Here is a 17,432-nt window from a genome sequence, read left to right on the forward strand (position 1 = left end):
ACCCTTCGGACAATGAATTATTAAATGTCTCCTTGCTTAAAACAGTGCCCCCTTCCTGAGGAATGACACAATTCCATGCCAGGTTGTACCTTCCAATTCTCAGCCAGCCCCTTATCATATGTGGGAGCCCTCAGCACAGATAACATCCTATTTTATAATCTTTACAAGCAACAGAGTGCATTCAATATTCCACATCCCTAGGGGCATTGCACTGCAAAACTCTAGAGAACATCAAGCACATTAAAACAATGTGATGGGCCCCTTGGAGTTGTGTCACAGGGCTCCCCTGCATAGCACTTTCCCAAGGATGGAATTAGCATGCAATTTTGTACATAGTTAGCAGGGTGGGAGATCTCAGACAAACCCCTTCTCCCAAACCCTTCCCAACTATACATTGTTCAGTAAGCATCTGATCTGTCAATTCTGCCTATCCATTCAATATCTAGCCAATATCCATAATCTACCAATCAATTATATCTTGAGTCCATGTCCTTCTGTCCATCTCCACCCTCTTTTCTGAGACACCATCCTCCCTTAACTAGACCACTGTTCTCATGTTTCCATTATGTTCCCTCCTCCAGTGTATTTCCCACAAATATTACCATAGTCATCTTTTTGAGGGGCTTCCCTGATGGCTCAGTGGGTAAAGAATCCACCTGCAATGCAGGAGACACAGGAGATGCTAGTTCAGTTCCTGGGTCATGAAGATCCCCTGAAGGAGGAAACAGCAACATACTCCAGTATTCTTGTTGAAAAATTCCATGGACAGAGGAACCTCGTGGGCTACAGTCCAGAGGGTCATAAAGAGTTGGACACAACTAAGCGACTAAACACACAACATACCTCCTTGAAACAAAACTCTAATCATGTCAGCACTTCTTAAAACTTGTCAATGGTTTTCTACTTATCTTAAAATCCTAAATCCCATAGTCAGGAAAGTGTTTTCATGGTCTCCTCCTGTTTTCCTCTCTAGCTTCACCTTACATCACCCACTCTCTCTTATTATCCTGCAGGCATATATGCCTTCTTTCAGTTTTGTCAAAGTGCCAAGCTCTTTCCTACCCCAGGACATTTGGATGTGCTGTTACCTTTGCCTAGAATTCTCATCCTTCCAACCTTTCACTTGGTCATTCCAGATCACTCTTCAGGCTCTGATAAAATTGCATCTTCCTAGAGAAGTGTCATAATCTAAACCAGTTTCTGCCATGAGAGGTGATAATCTCTCATCATCTTCTGTGCTTTAAAACTGAATTGATGTTGTTTAGTTGCTAAGACTCTTTAGCGACCCCATGGACTGTAGCCCACCAGGCTCCTCTGTTCATGGGATTTTCCAGGCAAGAATACTGGAGTGGGTTGCCATTTGCTTTTCCAGGAGATCTTCACAACCCAGGAATCAAACCCACATCTTCCATGTCTCCTACAGTGGCAGACAGATTATTTACCACTGAGCTACCATGGAAGCCTGCTTTACTGAGCACTAATCACAATTCATAATTAGATATTTATTTATATCATTTATTCAACACATCTACCTAGGTTGTAAGTACTGCCAAGACAGGTGGATCCACTGCACCTAGTTCAGTGCCTGCTAAGATTGATGAATATCAAGGTGGGTAATGGACTCAGCAAGAGCAGGACTGGATATATGATTTTAGAAATTTTTAGCATGTGAAAGTTGCTCAGTCATGTCCATCTCTTTGCAACCCCATGGACTATACAGTCCATGGAATTCTCTAGGCCAGAATACTGCAGTAAGTAGCCTTTCCCTTCTTCATGGGATCTTCCCAACCCAGAGATCGAACCCAGGACTCCCACACTGCAGGTGGATTCTTTACCAGCTGAACCACAAGGGAAGCCTAAAAACAGGAAGCTTAGCAGAGGATGGTTTCGACCCATCAACCTCTGTGTTATGGGCCCAGCACACTCACGCTGTGCCACTCTGCTGATAGACATTTTAGGATATATTAGACATATATATAAAATATATACACATATATAAAAGTGTTATAAAACATTTCTAGTAAGAAGATAAGATGACCAAAGACTGAAATCTGGGAATCTCAATCATCCCTATATGTGGATAGCCTGTGCTCAAGCAAGTTAATTTCCAGCTGCCAAGATGAGAAAGAAATATTTACATGAAGATGATGGTAGCACTGGTGGCAGCTACACTGAAGGTAGCCCTGGTGTTGGCAACAATGATAAAGAGAAATTTTTATTTTTATTGACCCAGTATTTTCTGCACAATTTCAGTAACTTATTTTAATGTCAAACTTTATCACAGTTGAATTCTAACTGTAAGCATATAAACTACAGAACATAAAATCCTCCTCTTTGAAAACCATAGACAGTTTTGACAATGTATTTGAAATCATTAACCTCTTAACTCTGGTACAAGTCCATATTCACAAGTATCACAATGATTAAGTTAATGAGTTAATCATTCCCTTCTAGTTACAGTCTTTCTTAATTAGTTGATTTAAATTGGGGATTGGGAGGTGGAAGGGAAAGAATCTTCTGTGGAGTCTATTTTCATAGTGCCAGATAAGATTTCTGAAGGCTCTTTTTTTTTTGAAAGATGCAGAAATGTAGACATCTTTTTAATACCATTTATGATTTTTTTGAGCTACCAAGTCCTACTAAGCCGATTACCATATTTTAGCAAAATAAATCACTTGGCAAGCACTTTCTACATGCCTGTCCTGCCCTGCAGAGACCATACCCTTAAATTGGGCCCTAAAGGAACAGAAAGAAGCCAAAGGATGTGACATGAGCTTTATAGGCTTGAAAATTTGAAGTTTTCTAGTCACCTAACCAAATATTAAGGGCCATGGATCCTATTCAGGATCAGCTGCATCCCTTTACAGGGCCTTACTTCACATGTAACAGTCTCTTCTCTAGTTTTTTTAAAAAAAAATGTGTCAAAATTTAATGTCCCCACATGAATTGGACGAGACCCCACAAATACCCTATCATTACATTTTGCAGATATTGTTCAAATAATATTCTCGGCATTTTAATTTCTCCTTCTCATTGATGATTTAAAGAACTCTCTCAAGTGACCTTAAATAAATGCTGGATTAGAGTCTCAAATTTCTTCTCTTCAATAATTTCTCTCTTATCAGTGCACTTGTAAGTTTTAAAATATCTTTGCTCCTTCCCCTGTGTAGTATCATAGTATAAACAACTTGCATGGTGCATATTTGTTCTGTATCTTTGGAGTTCAAGAGTCTTTTTCATTTTACCTCCTAACGCCCGTGGCAAAAAGAAGCAGAAAGGTGAAAAATCAGTAAAAGCAAACCAACCTAAAGAAATTAGAAGATGATACCAGAGATTCATTGAGGCACTTAAGAGAAGTGACTTACACACAAATTCTCTTGCCATTTTCACTCTTTTCTCCCCACTAAAAAATTTCTCACTCTGTTTCTGTGAGTGTGACTGTTACACATATACTTACATACACATGTGGGTGGAATCACACAGTATTCGTCCTTCTAGGACTGGTTTATTTCACTTAGCATCATGTCCTCCAGGTTTATTCATGTCGTCACATGTGGCAGGATGTACTTCTTTTCTAAGGCTGAATCATAAAAGCAGAAAGCAGAATGGTGGTGACTAGGGTCTGCGAGGAAGGGAAAATGGGGAAGCAGTGTTCAACTGCTAATGTAGTTTCACTTATACAAGATGAATAATTTCTAGGGATGTGCTATATACTCTAGTGCCTATTGTTAACATTACTGTACTGTACACTTAAAATTTGTGAAGTGGGTACATACCATAAGTTCTCTTACTACAATAATACTGTCTTTAAATTTCTCCCTCCCTCTCTCTCTCTCCCCTACCACCTCTCCCCTCTTTACTCTCTCTCACTTTTTATCTTACCTACATCTTCTATTCCTAAAATAAAAGCCTTACCAGGTTGAACTGATTTTCCTCTTTCCACTACCCTTTAGTCAAATTCAAAACATATTTCGATTTAAATGCTTTCAGGTTTTGTATTTTGTTTTGTTTGTTTGTTTCACTATGCATTAAGTCTCCAGAATCCTGAAGTAATCAAAACTGAAACTCCATGACTATCATTTGGAAGTATAGAGAAGAGAAATTTTTCTTTAGGTTTCTCTGTTGCTGTTGCTAAGTTGCTAAGTCGTGTCCGACTCTTTAGTGACCCCATGAACTGCAGCCCGCCAGGCTCCTCTGTCCATGGGATTTCCCAAGCAAGAATACTGGAGTAGGTTGCCATTTCCTCCTCCAGGGGATCTCCCCAACTCAGAGAAAGGCAACTCCATCTCCTGTGTCTCCACCAGGGAAGGTCTTAGATTTCCTAGATATCATCTAATTGTTTACAAATTTTACAAGTTAATCTTCACTTAAGAAATTAGAATATCAAGGCTTCCGTGGGAGCAACTTGCCATAATTCTCTCCAGTAAATGTAAGCCATTATAATAAAGAAAGAACGCTTAAAAGGGCAGAAATTTACTGAAAACCGAATCCTTGCTAAAGAAGGCCAATGATCCCAGGACTTGCACTTGGGTCTGTAGAGAGTTCTCACTCTATTTTTGGTTTGTAATTGGCTCAAATACTGGCCATGGCAATGGGGAGAGGGTCTCAGCATAGCCTTAAGGTATCTAATAGGATAAAGGAGGAGAAAAAAGAGGGAATGGGGGAAGGAAAAGCAAGTCAAGCACTGACCTGGCAAACTATAATGTCACTCAGTTTCTGATTTGCAGTTTTCTCACATATTCTGAAAAACAAATATGAAAATTAAATGTAAGAAATTAAGAACATTGCTCTGAAAAGTAAATACTACCTAGCACTTTTCACTTTAATACAAAAGAAAACTTTTATACTGTTCATACCTTTTATAGTTATTTATATGTTAATATTTGTTTTCATCCTATATTATAAGCTTCTTGAAGACAGGGATCTTGAAGTTGGGCTTGTACATACCACTCACGAATCATAATGCACCCAGTACATACGTACTTGAATGTGCTGAGATGAAACAGAATCTATCATTACTTAAATGTTTAGTGCTGTAAGAAAGAACTTAAATGTTTCATACTGATTTAAAAGGAATTAAATTTATCTGTATTCTAGTAAATAATTTTAAAATGTGTTTAAGAAAATGTTTATAACTTCACAGACATGTTTCCTGTTTACCTGTAATTTTAAAAATTAAAAACAACAGAATATGATAATTCCAGTCTTTATATATGTGTGAGATTATGTGTGTATATGTATTAATATATTTTATATGTATATATGTGTGCTTGTGTATAGGAGGGAATGTGTGTGTGTGTGTGTGAGGGAATATATGTGTGTGTGTATCTGTATATGAGGGAATGTGTATGTGTGTGTATAAAGGAATGTACGTATGTGTGTGTATGAGGGAATATCTGTGTATGAAGAAATGTATATGTGTGTGTGTGTGTGTATAAAGGAATGTATATGTGTGTGTGTGATAGAATGTGTATCTGTGTGTTTGTATAAGGGAATGTGTGTGTGTGTGTGTGTGCGTGTGTGTGTGTGAGGTAATGTATATGTGTGTGTGTATGAGGGAATGTGTATGTGTGTGTATGAGGGAATGTATATGTGTGTTTATGAAGGAATGTGTACGTGTGTGTGTGTGTGTATGAGGGAATGAATATGTGGTGTGTGTATGTGTGTGTGTGTATGAGGGAATGTATATGTGGTGTGTGGATGTGTGTGTGGATGTGTGTGTGGATGTGTGTATGAGGGAATGTATATGTGTATGTATGTACAAGGGAATGTATATATATGTATGAGGGAAAGCATGTGTGTATGTATGAGGGGAATGTGTATGTGTGTGTGTGTGTGTATGTGTGTGTGCATAATAAGAAATGAAAGCAAAGAAGCATCTCTGAGCACCTGAGCAGCCACTTGACTGAAGAGGACTACAACCAGCATCACTTCCTGTCCTTAAATCTATACACTTAATCAGCACCTGCCTCAACACTTGCAAATCAAATCTTTATTGATTTGCAGCCTCACTGCCTCAGAATGTGCTTTTGTAGGCAGAGTGTCTGGAAAGTGGGAGAATTCTAAATGCAAAACACTGGAGGAGAGGTTGGCTCTACTGGGAAAGAGGTCACAGGGCTTTCCTCTTCTGGTACCTTCAAAGGAGGACAATCTTTCAGAAAAGCAACTGCAGCAAAACAAACAAGACTAGTGTAATACATTCAATATGATCAGACAAAGAACAATAACCCCAAAGAATAACAATATGTAACTCATGAACCTAACTCTATATAGCACAGAATAAAGGAAATGGCAACCCACTACAGCATTCTTGCCGGGAAAATCCCATGGACAGAGAAGCCTCGTGGGCTACAATCTGTGGGGTCTCAAAGAGTCAGACACAACTGAGCGACTGAGCATTCACTCAAAGAAATAATTTAACCATTATAAATCCATCAGATCAAAATAAGCAGTCAACATTTAGACTAAAATGGGTATTTTTCACACTGGTTTATGCAGTTTGGCCAATTTCACTCTCTAAATCAATCTGTTTAAGCAGATTGATCAATTTCACCACCTAAATTCTTTCCACATGGATGCAGTTTAAGAATGTTACAAGAATAAAAAAAAAATCACATGCACACATTCATCTCATAGGTGATTGACCAAAAATGGAATTTCCAACACAAGATAAAACGAATACAATTACATGAATGGTGGTGGAAGTTGTATTTGTAGTTAAAAGACTACTCTAAAACATATGATACCTTAGATGTATGCCCAGTTTTTTATAACTGTCCCCAGGCAGCCTTGCTGTAGAAGGTTTAGGGGCAGGTTATCAGAGACTAACGGAAGCATCTCTGGGCTAAGAAAGGGACTTTCAGGCCACAGCATTCTCACAAGTTCTAAGAAGTCATCCCCAGTGAGAGGGACCACATTCGAAGAGGATTGACAGTTTAGACTGAAAACAGCTTTCAAAGAGACTAATCTTATAAAGTATTGCAAATGAATAAGGGCAACAGGAGTAGGTGTTCACCTGCCAGTCTCCGCCGAACGAGATGAGAGCCTGTCTGTGCTCACACATGCGCTGACTTAAAAAAAAAAAATCACATAAAAAACAACATCTTTGCTACGGAGACGTTTTTAACAAGTATTACAGAAAGAGCACCAGCTACCAAAAAGAGTTGCCAGGGCCAGAAGGAGCCATCAATCGAAACAGTTTACATTTCAAAGTTTTTCCAAGAAGAGTGAAAACGTCTCCCCGCCTTGATGGAAATCGGAGGCGCTATAGTAAAGGTTCCGTGTACTGCCTTCTAAGCCAAGGTCCTTTCTCTCCAGTGGTCCTTTACCCTTAGGTCTGTGCCAACAGGTAGAGACCGCAGAAGTGTTTTCATCTCCTGGGGCAGGTGCTCTGAGCAGCTTGCTAGGCTGTGGAGTCAGGATGAAAAATCCTCTTCCTTTTACAAGTTTTGTAAGAGAAGCGCCTGCTTGCTCTTGGGTACTGTTTGAGATTAATAGGTCACTTTTACTTCTATATTCAGTACTTCCTCCCATCACTTAACAAATAATTATACATATCTGCCTTGGAATGCTTTTTACCCCTGGAGATAATTCAAGAATTGAATTCAAGCTCTTACTTAGCTTCTTTAACAATCTAAAAACTGAATACTAACAATGCTACATTTAACCAGGGTGTTGTGTATTTATTTGTCCCTTTTAAAGAATGAGGTTTTTATTTGTTTGTTTGGTTGAGAGAAAAACTTTGCATGTTTTTCTTTGGCCTCAGGAAAAAAGAACATTTCTTAAATTCAGTAACAATTTTCCAAAGGTCTATAATCTAATGTATACTTTTGCTTCTAGCTTTTAATTTTCTGCTTAATTTTTTCATGACATTTCTAAACACCATATCTAATTTCCTCAATCTATTAGAATAAACTCTACATACTTGCATGCTTTGTTCTTAGAAGCTAGTCAAATAGAAACACTAATCTAAAAATTTTTTACAATTAAGATTTGGGGAAAGAAAATAACAACAGACACTGCAAATCTTTTTTCACCGACTTGGGTCCCATGAAAATAGCTACTTGTATGTCCCCCTCTCACACATATGGCCCGATGTCAACAATCCCTCCACTAGATCCAACTGTGTCACCACATCTCTTTGACCCACTGGCAATTTGTACAACTGTTGATAAGGATCCAGACACCCTGATAACCCAGCAGCATTGCCATGGCCATTTTCTTAGATTGCGATAGAATAGATTGAATAAAAAGGGAAAAACTGAAAGGCCCATTCTCTCTTCTTGTACACACATAGAAATGCTATTCATTATGATTATAAAAATTACAGCCACTTTCTTAGATTGACCTATTGATATTAATTACACAATAGCCCTGAAAAATATTACCAATTTCCATGCCAGCATTCTTTGTAAATACCAGTGGTTCTCAATGAACTCCTTCTGACCTTCTGGTCTGAGGCTGTCACTGTGCGATGTACGTAATTCTCTCAACACTGATCCATTACCTCTGTTCAGTGTTGGGGGTCAGGCCAATACTGTAAAGTCAAAGATAATTAGCAGCCCTATCAATAACCAGCTACATGACTGCCGCCTAAGTGACAGGCCAGAAAAGCTAAGAAAAGAGGTAGCAACATAAAGTAGAAGGGAAGTGCCGGTACATTCTGTGGTTTGAGCAGCTGCTATGGACTATCAGCATCACCAGGAGACCTCATTGCATTAGCATAAATTCAAATGACAAATGCACAGTGCTATTCAGAGACTCATTAATTTGCAATGGGTGCAGTCCTCATGACATATTAGTGCAAAATTCAAATGTCTTTGTAGCAATGTGAATTTAGTTGTGAGACCAAAGTCGCTAAAATGAAAATGTGTGGGTTTTTTAGCAGTTTATTAAATTATGAACTGTGATGACTATATCCGTGCATCTTTTTAAGCAGATGAGGTCCAGCGTGCTCCAGCGGCAAATCGCATGGTTTATGTTGATATTTTCCTGTCAGACAATTTCCAAGCCGCAGATAAGATACTAGACTGTCTGCTTTGCTCTGTTGCATGTGGACTGAGAGCTCCCCCTTCTGGACAAATGACACTGCCACTCAAAGAAAGCCCGACCATTTATTGTCTTCTTTTTATGCTTTTAACAACAGATTCTGATGCAAAAACGTTCAGTGTCCATCTAAAGCCAGAAGAAAGTGATTTGGTATCATCTATTGTAAATGAAAGTGTATTAACACCTAACAAAATGCAGAAAAGCCACCCTCAATTGAAGTTGGTTTTATATAATTTTATATGAAACTACTCCAAGACCTCATTTAAAATTTTTAAAAAATAATTGCCTGACTTATATGTACCAAGAATAGAAGCAAAATACAAGACAATAATGAAAAATTGTCATATTCATACGCTTTCATGATGCCATAAACAAGCATACAATTATTAGCATTAAATTGAATAAAGAAAAAAGCATGCATATGTAGAGACAGAGCCTTTTAAACAAAGCAACCGAGTATATATTGTATTCAACTCGGCTGAATGAGACTATGAACATACATAGACAAGGAAAGTCAGATCAGACCTGTGCCAAGTGTATCTGGTGGGCTAATTTTTTTTAAATAAAGAATCTTCTACCAAATTATTTCAAATTAGTCAAAGTAGATTTATCACTGGTGAGTCTTTTCAAAACAGGCATGCCATATATATCTATATATAAGTATATATATATATATATATATATAATGATTCAGATTGTTACAACAATGGAATAAAAGGGGTTAACTTTGCAGTACTGACATAACCCAACCATACAAAATGTCAACACTTGCACTTCTTAGTATCCAGGGTTCATAGTCTCTTAGCGGAGATCTAGATTCTAGTTTATATGATATAAATACTCATGTTCATATCTAATACTTATAAAGACATAGATTTAGCATTTTGCAGTAGAAAGTATAGCTTCCAAACCATGTAACATACCTTTGAATAAACTGAAATGCAGGTTACCATTTAAGTTGCTTTTAAGAGAATATAAAATCCACAAGTAAAAGTTCAACCTTTGGCCATTTGAACTAACTAATCACCTGGCTACCAGAATTGTGCTTTAGCAGATCCTTATGTAAAACTATGTCTATCACTTTCTAAACTTTGAATAAATTATATAATGTAAAAAGAGGGTTATGTCACAGTATGATTGCTTCTAAACTTAAGTATGTACTTTCTGAGTACTCAGTTTATGACGAATTTGGGGAAAGCCATTCCACTAAAAGCTGTGTACTGTTAAATTACATTTTATCATATCATAGATGTTTTGTGTCATCTTCCACAATTAAAAGTAAGATCATTGTCATCTCTCCTACTTACTTGCACTTGAATTGTCTTCAGTAATTTAGCAGGCTCATTTTATTTTACAGTCACTGCTACAAGAAAGATACAGAGGTGATGAGGACTGAAAAAGATCGCTATACATTAAACATGTGGAAGGAGCATATAACCGAGCATTATCAGATTTATCACTATACCTGCATACACAGGCAGTGCTTTTCTCTACCACATTCTTTTTTACCAAGTAATTAGAACACAAGGCTCACAGAATGTTAGGGCTGGAAAGGCCATTGTTGGTCATCATTTTACTAATACAAGAATCAGAGACTCAGTAAAGTTCAGCAAATTTACCAAGAACTAATGGCTAAAAAGTAGTAGAACTGAAAAAAGAAATGCTGGTCTCTAGACATTCCTTTCAAACTTTATCACACATCAGAATCACTCGGAGGGCCTGTTGCAACAGATTACAGGCCCACACCCAGAGTTTCTGATTCAGGCAGGTATGGGGCGGTTGGAGCAAGAGGGGGAATTCTCATTTCTAGTAAGTCAAGTTCCAGGTGATACTACTCTTGATGATCTAGGAACCACACCTGGAGAACTACTGGTCTCTCCACCAGTTTTTATCAACAGCTGTTATCTTACTTCCAATAACTTTTCTCATTGTAATGAGCAAAGCAAACTCAGGTTAATACCACATTACTTGGTTGTAATCTCTCTAATAGAGGACTGGGATAATACCTACAGTGTGAAAAACCTGGGAAAAAATTAAAGCAAGATTAAGGAATGCAAGGGCACTAAACACTAAAAAGATTATGGCCACTGAGGTGAATCATTATCCCAACCAGCCTATCTAAATCTCAAGTTAATATTAAACCACACCCAGTGTAAAAGAGCCAAACGATGCCCTAAAATGTTCCTCTCTTTCCCTCCATCCTCAGAAGTCCCTATGTCACTCATATCCTAAGGATTTCCTACTGCATTTGTAAGTCATACTACAGGAAGCTCTGCTTCTGTGATTTCCAAGCTGCCCTTTTTCATTACCTCTTTACCTATCTGATCACATGTCTATTTTGTGAGTACAAAATAACCTCTGAACTGCAGTTTTCTTAAATCATAACAGAATCTAGTCAGAAGCCAAATACAGGGAAGACAACCTTATTCTCTGCTGCCTTCCTCCACTAGCAATATTTAGACCAACACAGACATTTACCTTCTTTTTAGCCTCCAAAATAGAATAGCAGCTAGAGACCTAAATCAAAGTGCAGTTCATCATTGCCTATAAGGTCTGAGCAAATTTCTGTCACAAGAACCAGAAAGAAAAAGCCTCTGCACCAGGGAACTTGAAACTGCAGGGCTTGAAGCACTAGCTCAGAAGAATAGGAGGGTACTGAAGAGGAATTTCACTCAGGCATTTGCCTGTTCCTTAGTCTCCTGTACAGAAGTCAGCAAACCTGTTCAGCACTCTGGTCTCACAGTTGTGATATCATTGCATTTTTTTTCCTGGTTTGGGGAATGTCTGTGATGAAGGTAATCACCAAAATACTATCACCACCAAAAACAAAAAGTTTTAAAAATAGTTTCAATTTGGAAAATGAATTTGACTGATGGTGGGAAAAGGATTTAATTATATATATATATAATATACATGCACATATATGTATATATATATACTATATATATATATATATCTTGATGTTTCTGTGCTCTCTTTCCCATTTTTATTGGGGTTTACTTACTTCTTTGTCATAAGATTTTTAATTAAATTTATCTTTTATCAGTTTTCTTAAAGAACTGATTTCATGGAATAGGTTTGATTCCAATTCATATCATGAATAAGATAGCACTGTTCTGAATGTTGAGAATCCTCCCTCCACAAAATAACACCCCTATTTCCAAAGTTCTTTGGTAGGTTATTACATTAAAACCTGCTTTGATATACTACTTGAATGTCTATAGAAAATAATGTTTCCATTTCAGAATAATTTCCAATATAAATGGCTTCTAAACAGATTTCACTCCCTTTGCCGAATATTCACTTTTCTACTATTGTCCCCATTTTTCAGATAAGCCACCAATTACAGAAAAATTAACATAGGTTTGTCATGATTGCAGACACACCCCATATGTTTCTGGGCTTACCCCCTGCCTAAACCTGCACTTTATATTCACCACCATTTCACCTTGGCCTTCCTTTAATAGACTCCAAATCCCAAAATCTTTATCACTCTAGGTGGTTCCTTTCTTGTTTCTTCTTCAGGTATAGACAAAACAGACCTGTTTACCACAATCCTTCAATGTTTTGAATTTCTGAATTGTAGCAAAAGTTTTTTTTTTCTAAATTAAACTGAATTATTTAGTGTTTCTATCATCATTATTTAAAAAACACCATGACTGGCAAACGTGGAATTTGTTTGTTCAGAACAAAAGATGATGAAAGCATAATTCCTCTTTACAAGAAAACAGAATACATATTCCTTCAAAAACTTCTTTTTTTAAATGTATTAGTGAGAGCAAGTATTGTAACTCAGAGGTTATTTAGCAAAAAGTTTATTAATGTAAATGGCTAAAAGCTAGCCTCATGTGAATACTAAAGCAGATAAACAGTACTCTATTAATTCAGGTTATCCACTCTATAACTGCATTTTTATTTATACCTTTTCATTTCAAAATAAGTGCGCATATACTATTTTTAATCCCTCAGTAAAAATGAAACTATTTTATAGTATATTAAGCAACTCTGTTTTACCTATTTCTAAAATTTCCCTCTGATATTTTTAAGACAGTTATCTTACACAGATTCTAGAAATACAAAAGCAATAAAAATGAATGTATTTTGTCTCATAGAGGAATCTTTTTTAATGAATATGTGAACATTCTCTCTACAATTTAATATGCTGTATCCATCCATAAAATTCTATGAAGAAGTAATATTTTTGTGTGTGAGCCAATTGGTAAACTTGATTTTAATAAGAAATCAGTAAAATATGCATATTAAAAATGAAGAGAATACAGGTTTCTATCTGTCATTTATAGTAAGAGCTTATATTTCAGAGTTTAATAATATAATATCTGAATATTATATTTCAGAACCTCCCTGGGGTTTAATAAAGCAAGTACTTTGGTATTGCAGGTAGTTTTGCTTTTCCATCTCTCTTTTTCCTACCCCCCAAAGGAAAAAAAAATCTCATGACCCTGTTTATCTAGGATAAATCTAGTAAAGTATAGTCTGGACTATACACCACCTAAGCTGACCCAGATCTCCAACTCAACCCACTGTTTTTTACTGAATTTATGAAGTACAACATGCCCTGTGAAATTATAGGCTGAACCATTCTCTCTCCATCCCTACCATAAGAAGTATAAAACCAGTTTAGAGTAGCTGGCAATTGCACAGTATTTCAAATTTAAAGAAATACATGTTATGAGGGGGTGGAGTAGGGGTAGGAGTCGTTCTTAACTGTTCTTTTCTCCAACAGAACACTGAACATCTAAAACATGTTCAATCCTGTTAATGCTTGTCAAATATTTCACAGTTAAGCTTTGTTCAGATTTTTTTACTATGAAAAATCAATTTGGGGGGTTTCAGATTCTAGAGATAGAAGCGCTGGAAGAGACCTTAAATAACCTTGTTCTACCAGGTTCTATAGGTGAAAAACAGTCCCAAGAAAATTAAGTGATTTGTCTGAGGTTTTGCAAAAAGTCCAGCATAAAACTCAAGTCTGCAGACACCCAGTCCAGCATTTTTCCCACTGCTCTCTTCATCCAATTTTTCTTTAATAATTAAACAATTTCAAGGAGCTATACAATCTGATTTTACAATTAAGATAAAGCAGTCATATTATATCCAGGATTGTGTAGAATTTCACTTGGTGTTTAGTCATTACAGTCAAATAGTATCATTATCTTTCAATTACAGAGATCAATTTCAGTTCATTAGAAAAATAAAATGCTTGCAGAAGGTCCACATGAATGCTTCAAAGCTGCAATTTTCTAAATGCCAGAAGTGAAATACATTTCATAAAAAAACAAAATTTGACAAAAGCACTTGAGGTTAAACCACAGCAGTGCAAGCCTCACTGCCCTGCTTTATCATAGATCTGCTATAAAAGCATGATTCAAAGGTCTGAAAAGGGAAATATGTGCCATGGCCAACTAATAATTGCCATTTTCCCCTATTTCTTGCTTTTAGCAGTTTCTCAAGAGAGATTTGGATCACGGGATATTGTGACATGGATAGAGCATTATGAGCACAGATTCAAGCTATTAATAAAATGATCTACAAACTACATATAATAAAGACTAGAATAATCTTTAAAACTTACAAAAGGATTACTACATCGTATAGGTAAAAGCACTAGCCCAAACAATATAGCTATTGGGATGGTGGCAACCATATTAGACTTTCTGAACTGTCAGCCTTAATTGCTCCTCAGGGATATCTCAGCCAGCTAAGCAGAGCTAAAGCTAAAGGGGTAGCAATGCTATCAAGTCTAAGCTGATGTTAGCATCCTCTAAGGTTGTATTGGTGTCTCTTGGAAGAAGTCATTATATATATATATATTATATTATTATATAATATTATAATATAATATATAATACATATAGATGTTTCTCCTTAATAATTTTCAATTATGAGGTTACATGAGAGTTCCTAAGATGCTATGGACATGTGAGTGTTAAATTTTTAGATTGTGTAAACCAAATATATGGCCTTTGGTATTCCAAAATATTTATAACTGTATGTTTAAAAAAAAAACAAGGAGGTGTGGTCTGCTCATACTATGATGTAGCCACATTAGTATCATGGCTAGTGATACTCATGGTATAAGTCAGGATTCTTTTATACATAGACCCTTTTCAATGTGAATCAACTCTTCATAAATTTGGTTATCCAACTTAAATAATACATGATCTCATCTTCTTAGTGATTATTTGTTTCATGGGACACAATCTCTAGAATTCTCAATTACTAAAATTTCAAGATATTCATCTTGTTAAACAGTTAGTTGATATAGTAGAAAGATCTTTCTGTGTCATATTGGACAAAGGGCCGTGATGGTCATGGAGCCTGACAGCAAGTTAAGGAGGCAAGTAAGTAAACTGCTTGGTCCTCCAAGCATGCAGTACTGAACTTTGAGCCAGTCAGGCACATGGAGGCTTGAGCCCATCCCAATTTAACCCAGCAGGGCAAAAGCTATGTGGCTGTCCTTGCATGAGGAGCCTGGGGAATGGTTTATCCCAATTACATAATATTGCATTGTGCTGATGTCTCTTCTATTTTAAAAATATCTCCACTGAAAGTAGCTGCTACATGTGCAGATGAAAGTGAAAACCCACTGCACAACTCTTGATCTATTTTGCATTTTCCACCTGCAAATCTAGTCTTTTGGATTATGATATCTACAAGTACAGGCTTTATACACAAAATCTCGTATTGTTCCTACTCTTGCTGTTATACATTATTCCATAAATAAATCTATTTATGAGGGATACTTCTTGTCAAATTGTCCTAAATGCTGCCATTAATTCTTAGAAATTTTTAGCACTTCCTTGTTGTTTCATGATATTTTGCTTAACATTCTTCATTTATATCTACCTTACAAAGAAAATAGAACTAAAAGAAACACTTCACTATATTTATGTTCTCTTGATTTAGCCTAGAGATGAAGAAAAGTTTCAACTCTGGAGTTTAAAAAACACTGACATAACTAGAAATGAAGAGCCTCTTGATGAAAGTGAAAGAGGGGAGGAAAAAGCTGACCTAAAACTTAACATTCAAAAATCAAAGATCATGTCATCCGGTCCCATCACTTCGTGGCAAATAGATGGGGCAACAATGGAAACAATGACAGACTTTATTTTCTTGGGCTCCAAGATCACTGCAGATGGTGACTGCAGCCATGAAATTAAAAGACGCTTGCTCCCTGGAAGAACAGCATATTAAAAAGCAGAGACATTACTTTGCCAACAAATGTCTGTCTAGTCAAAGTTATGGTTTTTCCAGTAGTCATGTATGGATGTGAGAGTTGGACCATAAAGAAAGCTGAGCACCAAAGAATTGATGCTTTTGAACTGTGGTGTTGGAGGACTCTTGAGAGTCCCTTGGACTGCAAGGAGATCAAACCAGTCAATCCTAAAGGAAATCAGTCCTGAATATTCATCGCAAGGTATGATGTTGAAGCTGAAGCTCCAATATTTTGGCCACCTGATGCAAGGAACTGACTCATTTGAAAAGACCCTGATGCTGGGAAAGATTGAAGGCAGGAAGAGAAGGGGACAACAGAGGACGAGATCCTTGTATGGCATCACCAACTCCATGGACACAAGTTTAAGCAAGTTCCAGGAATTGGTGATGGACAGGGAAGCCTGGTGTGCTGCAGTCCATGGGGTCACAAAGAGTCAAACATGACTGAGCAACTGAACTGAACTAGAAATGAAGCTCTCCATCAAAAAAAAACTGTTTTTACATTAAAAAAAAAAAAAATAACAGGGTATCTTAAATAGTTTATTCTGTCTAAGGGCAAGCACCTAGAAAAGATAATTTCTTAAATTATTTTAATTTTTAATTCCTTAAATTACACATTTATGCATTTGCATTAAACTGTAAGCATTACAAAGAACTGTAAAGTTCCACTTGGTTATCACTCTAATTCAAACCAGCTTCCAAGAGGTAAGCACTGTGGCCAGTTACAAGTGTCCTCTTCTAAACTCTTTCCCATGCATTTGTAAAGATATACAGAATAAATGCACACTTGCCTATATATAGAAGGGGGCTTCCCTGGTGGCTCCGACGGGAAAGAATCTGTGACCTGGGTTCGATCCCTAGGTCAGAAAGATCCCCTGGAGAAGGGAATGGCCACCCACTCCAATATTCTTGCTTAGAAAATTCCATGGACAGCGGCAGTCCATGGGGTCTCTAAGGGTCAGACACCACCGAGCAAAACTTTCATTTTTTTTCATAGTTATATATATATATATACATATATACACATTTTATATATACATTTGGAGAGAGAGAGAGATGAGGGGAGAGAGAGCATCAGGATATATTATTTGCTTGGTTTTACATGAACAGAGAGAAGATAACTTTTAATTCTAGGACGGCACAATTTGATT

General features: G+C 36.9%; 1 long non-coding RNA gene across 1 annotated transcript in view; it reads right to left on the bottom strand.

Moving 5' to 3' along the window:
• LOC145511511 (uncharacterized) overlaps positions 1-10,552 on the bottom strand; it is a 533,216-nt gene extending 522,664 nt beyond the window's left edge. The window contains exons 1-4 of the long non-coding RNA XR_014057910.1: positions 10,514-10,552; positions 10,356-10,411; positions 4,690-4,741; positions 3,458-3,622 (exon numbers count right to left, since the gene is read on the bottom strand). This is a non-coding gene — a long non-coding RNA (uncharacterized LOC145511511). The remainder of the gene's footprint in view (positions 1-3,457; positions 3,623-4,689; positions 4,742-10,355; positions 10,412-10,513) is intronic.
• Between the last annotated feature and the right edge of the window lie 6,880 nt (positions 10,553-17,432).

This window comes from Giraffa tippelskirchi, chromosome 6 (assembly GCF_054371585.1).
Source record: "Giraffa tippelskirchi isolate mGirTip1 chromosome 6, T2T-mGirTip1v1.2.pri, whole genome shotgun sequence".
Lineage (NCBI taxonomy): Eukaryota > Metazoa > Chordata > Mammalia > Artiodactyla > Giraffidae > Giraffa > Giraffa tippelskirchi.